Source organism: Canis lupus, chromosome 1 (assembly GCF_011100685.1).
Source record: "Canis lupus familiaris isolate Mischka breed German Shepherd chromosome 1, alternate assembly UU_Cfam_GSD_1.0, whole genome shotgun sequence".
NCBI classification, from domain to species: domain Eukaryota; kingdom Metazoa; phylum Chordata; class Mammalia; order Carnivora; family Canidae; genus Canis; species Canis lupus.
The window spans coordinates 95,501,837-95,509,300 of NC_049222.1; the positions used below are offsets into that span (position 1 = coordinate 95,501,837).

General features: G+C 38.4%; 1 long non-coding RNA gene across 1 annotated transcript; it reads left to right on the forward strand.

Moving 5' to 3' along the window:
- The first annotated feature begins 1,053 nt into the window (after positions 1-1,053).
- Positions 1,054-6,694, forward strand: LOC119869682. Its single transcript, XR_005353192.1, has 2 exons — positions 1,054-1,452; positions 6,361-6,694. It is a non-coding gene; the product is annotated as an uncharacterized LOC119869682 (long non-coding RNA).
- The last annotated feature ends 770 nt before the right edge of the window (positions 6,695-7,464 follow it).

Below are 7,464 nucleotides of genomic sequence, written 5' to 3' on the forward strand. Positions count from 1 at the left end.
TTATCCAAGAGAGATGAAAGCCTCTAAAATAGAAGGAAACCCGCTGTTCCAAGTCGCCTTGTTTTCTGCCTTGTCCTGCCAGTTTCATACGATTCAGGCTTTGACCTTGTCATTTCCACCCTGAGGACACTGTAAATAAAATGTGCAATTGTCATGACCTCAATTGATTCTTTTCTATTAAAATTGTCATTTATAGCCTACTAATTCTTTGATCAAAGTCTTTGCAGCACAGATAAAATACTTTGAAATTTTTAGGCCGTTATTTATATTCCACTAATTTCAGTTCTTTTCTGTCTTAATTTTACAGAAAGGATAGATCTATCAATCCTGCCCTGTGCAGTATCATATTATATTTTACTAAGTCTCGTTTTTGTCATGATGCCTTTTTTGGTGTATGGTCATTACTTTGCTCAATCAATTAACAATTATCCAAAGTCTTATAGGCTTAAGATTCGTCAATTTTTACCCAGTGAACTATTTTACCACTTGCAGTTTTATCTCTTGTCAATATTACTTCAGGTCAATTATTTCCACCAATTATAAAACTGTGCATGTTTATTATCGCCATTTAAAATATTATCAAATTGTGTGACCTAGTAGTATTTTTACTGCAACCAATTAATAGCATCAATTCTAGTTTTTTCTCAAATTCTTCTACCGGCACAAATTATTATGAATTGGTTAATTTTAGGTGTGATGGCCATCATGTTTTATGACATATTTTCCTACCTGTTCATAAATGATTATTTGGCCTGATAAAAGGTTACCCCACATATTCTATTCAGGTGAGAGAAAAATCTTTCTAGACCTAAAAGCAGCAAAATAGAACTCTAATTTCATGAAATAGTAATTGTGGGAAAAGATGATCATGCTTCTATTAACTCTTGATCAAGAGAGTAGCCTCAGACTTGGAGAATTCCCTTCCATGGAAATAGGAGTCCTTGTAGCCTGTGCTGGCTTATCACCTCGTCTGGGAATAAATTCCCCTGTTCCAGACTTGACATGCAATTCTTTCTTCTGCTTCAATGTGTGTATGTGCCATGTGGCACCTGGCCAAGCCCACAGCCCTACCTATTCCCACCAGGGAGGAAATGAGGCACTTCCCCTGCTGAGATGGATGCATGAAGACCATCGTGGTGCACAGGCCGAGGGGTTAGACCCGCTGCCCATGGAGACCAATGCTCACTACTGAAGCCGATCTTGCCCCGTCCCTTCACCATGCAAGTAAAGCACTGTTCCATCCAGTGCCTGTGTGAGTCGTGTCTTTTTTGGCAGGCCCAGTATGTGCAAGCCGGACAGGGGGCTGACGTCCTGGGACTGCTGCTCTTGCTGGTAGGATCTTCCAGCAAAGGGCCTCTTCCCCTTGGAGCAGAACAGATGTCATCTACTTGGCAGTAATGACAAGACTCCAGCTTTGTTTGAATTGCCGTGCAAGACTGATTGTTCAGTTAAGTAAGTATAATATTGATTTTGTCTTGGATTTCGTTGAAGTCCTTGTGCTATATTTTCAAGAATCTAAGAAGTGTCTATAAATTGGAGATAATTAAATCGAAAACAAAAAAATTCTAAGCCCCTGAGAGCACATTAATCTTCCTTCCTTCGGGGCACTCGAATGCCTGTCATTAGATATTGAGGGGAGTGTGGGAGGAGGAGGACGGGGAGCGGAGGACAGGAGGAGAGGAGGAGGAGCGGAGGGAAGAAGAAGACAGAAAACGAAGAGAAGAAGACCTAAACAGATGCCTCCGACTTCTTTCTTCTTCTTCTTTATTCTGTCTTAGTCTTCCTCCTCCTCCTTCTTTTCCTCTTTCTTTCTTTCTTTCTTTCTTTCTTTCTTTCTTCTTTCTTTCTTTCTTTCTTTCTTTCTTTCTTTCTTTCTTCTTTCTTTCCTACTTCTTTTCTTTTCTTAAGTGTCCCCATAACTATAAATTTTTACTATAAAACCACTGAAGAAACATTGGTATATTGGTGTAGTCTGTCAGAGAATCACTATAACAAATAAAGGATACAAGTTTTGTAATCCAAAAAATTGGGGTTGAATGCTGCTTCTACCATTGAGTAGATAGATACCTGACTGTGACACATTTATCTACACACATCTGGCTTCAGTTTCTCCACTGTAAAGAGAAGCGAACAATACTCATTTCTCAGAATTATGTGGAGACTGAATTATTTAAACTCATAGTTACAGAAATATAATAAATAGTCAGTACATGGTAGCCAATAAGGACTTGGCTTTTTGTTTTTGTTTCTCATAATGAAGAAAGCTTATTTTTGAAGGTGAAAGCCCAACCCTGCATTAATTTTTTCTAGTTATTTTTCTTTTTTACTGTTCCCTAAATCCAAGTAAGCCTTTTTTTTTATTTAATAAATTTATTTTTTATTGGTATTCAATTTGCCAATGTACAGAATAACACCCAGTGCTCATCCCGTCAAGTGCCCACCTCAGTGCCCGCCACCCAGTCACCTCCACCCCCCACCCTCCTCCCCTTCCACCACCCCTAGTTCGTTTCCCAGGGTTCGGAGTCTTCCATGTTCTGTCTCCCTTTCTGATATTTCCCACTTATTTTTTCTCCTTTCCCCTTTATTCCCTTTCACTATTTTTTATATTACCCAGATGAATGAGACCCTATAATGTTTATCCTTCTCTGACTGACTTACTTCACTCAGCATAATACCCTCCAGTTCCATCCACTTTGAAGCAAATGGTGGGTATTTGTCGTTTCTAACTGCTGAGTAATATTCCATTGTATACATAGTAGGTCTTCTGACAAGATGACGAGATTTAGGAATAAAATGCATGCTGAAGGGGAGCTTTACCCTTTAGTCAATTAGCAACATAAATATGGTCGTTTACTTACTGCTACCTTTCTCCAATGGGTGATTTAATTCTCTTTTTATGTATATCTGTCTGTAGGATTGAGGCAGGATGGGGGCACAAGAGACTGACATTTGTGTCAGGTACTGTGCTAAAAGATTTTTATTATTTCTCTCTCAATTCTCAGAGCATTTTTTTAAAGATTACTCATTTAATTTTACTTATCAAGAAATTAATTCTTGGAAGACTTGAACATTTTTCCACAGACAACATACCCAGGAAGAATTGGGCTGAGTTTTGAATTCCCATCTGATTCTATGTTCTTTCTACTGAGCCAAGTTACCACGGACATAAAAATCACATCTTCATAGTCAAGTGAAATGATTATTACAATTACCATTCAAAGATCACCTATGGTAAGAAATACCATTTGCATCCATTATAGATACTTTTATTAATTCTATGTATTGCTTTTAAATTCAGTGTTTCTCTTACACGATCTACAAACTGCAGGCTTAGCTCGGCAGAATCCAAACACTTCACTCAACTTGCATGTCGTGTTATTCTTGCCAATTCCCACATACCCAGCATCAGAGAAAATGAGCTTTTTTTCCCATCATCATAATTACTGAAAATGAGATTTTTACAGAAAGAAATTCCAAAGTTATCAGGGAAAGTAGGCAAATCCAGGAAAGTTGCAAGGTTGCCTATCTTCTGTGATAGAAGAGAAATAGCCTGGGGTATTCATCCCTTTTGGTCAGTTTTTATCAGGAAGGTCAGAATTTGACCAAAAGGACTCAAGTGCTCATATTGTTTTAGCTAAATTGGAAGACCCTATTGATTTTTTTAAGTGTATAGCAGACTGACTTATCGAGGATATATATGACTCCTAAAAGTGATTTTAGTTGATTCATAGCAAATCATTTTTTTTCTGAACCAATTTTAATGCAGTGGAGTTTCATATATATATCAATGCCAAATTACAAAAGGACTAAAAAGGAGGTGAAACATCGTGGTATTGTTTAATCTGGGTAATGTGGCAAGGAGATTAGTCAATGAACTTCAGGATATTTGTATTTGCATAAATCCAGATGACAGGCAAGCATGTCACATCCTTCCTTGCCACACAACACACGTTTCCTTGAAAGTGTATTTACCGACATAACTCTCTGATTTGTCTGGAGTCTCAGTTTCTTCCTCTACTTCTGTTTTTGCATCAGATTTATTTCCCTGCTGAGCATTTCCTCTTAGAGGTTTATATTTATGATTTTCTGTCTGAGAGTATCTTGCTTTATGATTTTACCTTCTTGTTCAAAGGAACCACTTTTGTTTTAGGTCCTGCTTTCAGAATCATATTCATAGGAATAAAATAAACTCACAAATTTAATTTTAAAAATCTTACTCATCAGGAGCAGTGTTTTAAAAATATGTATTTATGACCTTCAAATAAAGTATTGAGAGATCTTTAGTGTGGCAGTTCCTTTTGTGTTCATATTTTAAATAGTTTGATGAAGTAATTAGAAATGGAAGGAATACTTCAATGTTCTCTCTTTCCTAGCAGCCTTAAAGATTTCTCTTGATCGTTTTTTTTTTTTAGTTTATTTATTTATTTAAGTAATCTCTGTGCCCAGTGTAGGTCTTGAGCTCATGACCCTGAGATCAAGAGTTATATTGTCTTCTGACTGAGCCAGCCAGGTGTCCCATTTTGTCATTGATTTTTGATAGTTTTACTAAAAAGGACCAAGGTCTGGTATTTTATTTTGTTTTGTTTTGGCTCACCAAAAACCTCTTGGTTTTTGTTTATTTTAAACACTGAATTTTGCTTCTAATTTATTCTGTTTCTTCTCCTGAGACTCCAATTACACATCTCTTAGAAATGTTGAGTGTGTTCTACATGTCTCTTAAGATTGTATTTACCCCCATGCTTATAGTCTTTCCTATTTCTATTGATTTTTCTTCTAGTTCAACAATCCTGTCCAATATGCTCTCACATTTGTCCACTGATGTCATAATTTAAGATACTATATTGTTTCTTTCTAGAATGCTCATTGGATTTTCATACATTCCAATTCTCTGATAAAACCCTCCATTTTTTATCTTCTTCATCTATTTCTTAAATACATCAGTCAGTTATTTTAAAGCCCCAGTCTACCACAGTCAATAGCTAGGTCATCTGTGATTCTATTTCTATCATCTCTTGTCTCTCTTGGTTACCAGCTTTGTCACCTTGTCTCTTTGCATGGCTGCACTCTGAGAGTGTACTAGGCACATCCATAGAGGATGTGATAACATCTCACACTACTGAGAGGTTTTTTTTCTCTGTTAGATGATGTGTAGGCACTGATTCCCCACATCCAGTATTAGGGAAACCCTTAAAAATAAAGCCTGCTGCCAACCCAGAAAACATTTCCACAAAGATTAAAAAAAAAAAAAAACCAAGAAGAAAATAGTGTTCTTATTGAATAAGCATTAATTTAGCACTGTATAACCATAGACAAACCACTAAAGAGGTTGCGAAGACAGAACGGAAGCCCACCCTTTTCTATAGCTGGGCATACACAACTGTTGCATTCTTGTGAATTGTCTTTCTCTCTCAAAAAAGAAAATTTGAATTTGCGGTGTCTTTTTCATAAGCAGGAAGTTACTACTTGGAGCTAAGTGTCTAAAATTGAACCCCTAAGACAGAAAGACAGTCTCACACTCCTAGGTGTTTGTATTTCAAAGAGATATCTCCAAGATCTCCAAGAAAGACATTCCCAGGCTACAAAGAGTCTGATTTAGCTTTTACACAGATTTATCTACATCTCTTAGAGGCTGAGAGAGCACTTACAACTTCAAATTTCTGAAACAAAATGATACAGAGACATTAGAAGGGCAGAGTTCTCCTTCGCTTATGCACCAGGGAAACTTTTAAGTTTCCTTTTTCTTTTCAGGTAGGTATTTAGCCTTACACCAGTCAGAGTCATACTCAGTCAGAACTGGGTGGCAGTGTGGGTAAGTTTTAGTGAGATTCGGTCTACCTTAGTTCACCTCTAGTCCTTTCAATTGAGAATCTAGAGTGGATCTAGTGGGTTGCAGAAGATCTACTTCCTTTTTTCCACTTCCTCCTGAGCCAACAAGACAACAGCTTCAAAATCTCATAAATGTCTTGAGTGAAGAGTCCACTGCACGCTTCAGTTGGCCCCCAAGTCTGTAACACTGTTACTCTAGTCTCATGTAAATGACCCCAGCAGAGGTCTTCCACCAAATTCAGTAGAGGCCCTCAGGCCAGATGCAAGAGTAGACCTTCAGTGTTAACTCACTGCTTCACTCAGAGGTCCCATCTCAGGCACCTACTGCTGCAGGTCTTTGTTTCCCAAAGACTCTGAGGCTACAGGAGACCTTACTCTACTTTTCAGAAGCTTTAGTATCATGTTTTTACCTTCCACGCAAAATTCAGCAAACATCTTCTGAGAAAAACCACCCTGTGTCTAATGCTCGGAAGATTCCCACTGCCTGACTCTGCATGACTACCAGACCTTTGCTGGATTATTTTGTCCCCACAGGTGGTTGTCGGCCTTGGCCAACTCCTATTCCTCCGCAAGTGCCCAGAGCTGGCAACGCCCCTGGGGATGAAGACAGCTGGCTCTCAAGGTGCCTGGTTCCCCTCTTAGGAATGGCACATCACTCAGCCCTCATGGCTCCCATGGCCCTCTACCACCATTCAAAATACAATCTCTGTGGTGTATGCCTTTGTTGTAGGGGAGGACAGTGCCATGCCTATGGGATGTGCTGGAAGGCAGAAGTGTCCCCCCATCACTTTCTGAGGCTTCACTTCTGGGACAAAACCGCCTGTTTTCTTATTAAAATAAATAAATATATGATCCACATCTCTTCATAGTTTGATGCAACCAATTCTTCAAAAGCACAGATTATACTAACGTCCTATCATTTTTTTTAAGTGCCCACATGTCTTTCTGTTTTGTTTCACTTTCTTTACTTCTGATATTTTTCTCAAAAGACAGCACCTCCATGCCAGGCACAGAGACATCATTGCACCAGTCTATCTACCCAGATTGGCTTCCTCTCAGCTTTTCTGTCTGAGATGTTACTGGTTTCAGAAAAAAAAAAAAAAAAAAAAAAGTCATTAATTTGTTTGTAAACATTAATATGTTTCGATGAGATGTGAGGAAAGCAGAATTTCTTTTTAATAAATATCCTATTTACTTATTTTAAAGAAAGAGAGACAGAGAGCAAGTAGGGGAAGGAGTAGAGGAAGAGGAGGAGAGAGAATCTCAAGCAGATTCCCCACGGAGCACGGAGCCTGATGTGGGGCTTGATCTCATGATCCTGAGATCATGACCTGAGCTGAAACCAAGAGTCTGATGCCTAGTCAACTCAGCCACTCAGGCCTCAAAGCAGGATTGCCTTTCTTTGCATAGCAAAAGAGAAGGATGATTTTATGCGAATAACAACTCCTTAATTTATCTGGCTTGTTAGGTTTATATTCTCACTTTACAGAGTGCACGTTCAATGCATGGGCATATAATGGCTGGGAAAATTTAACATTTGGTTATCAAGTTATAATGATATAGACAGATTCAACAAAGAACAAGTCATACACACACTGCGGTATGAAGAAAATAAATCTTGGATAAGTCAGACGCCAC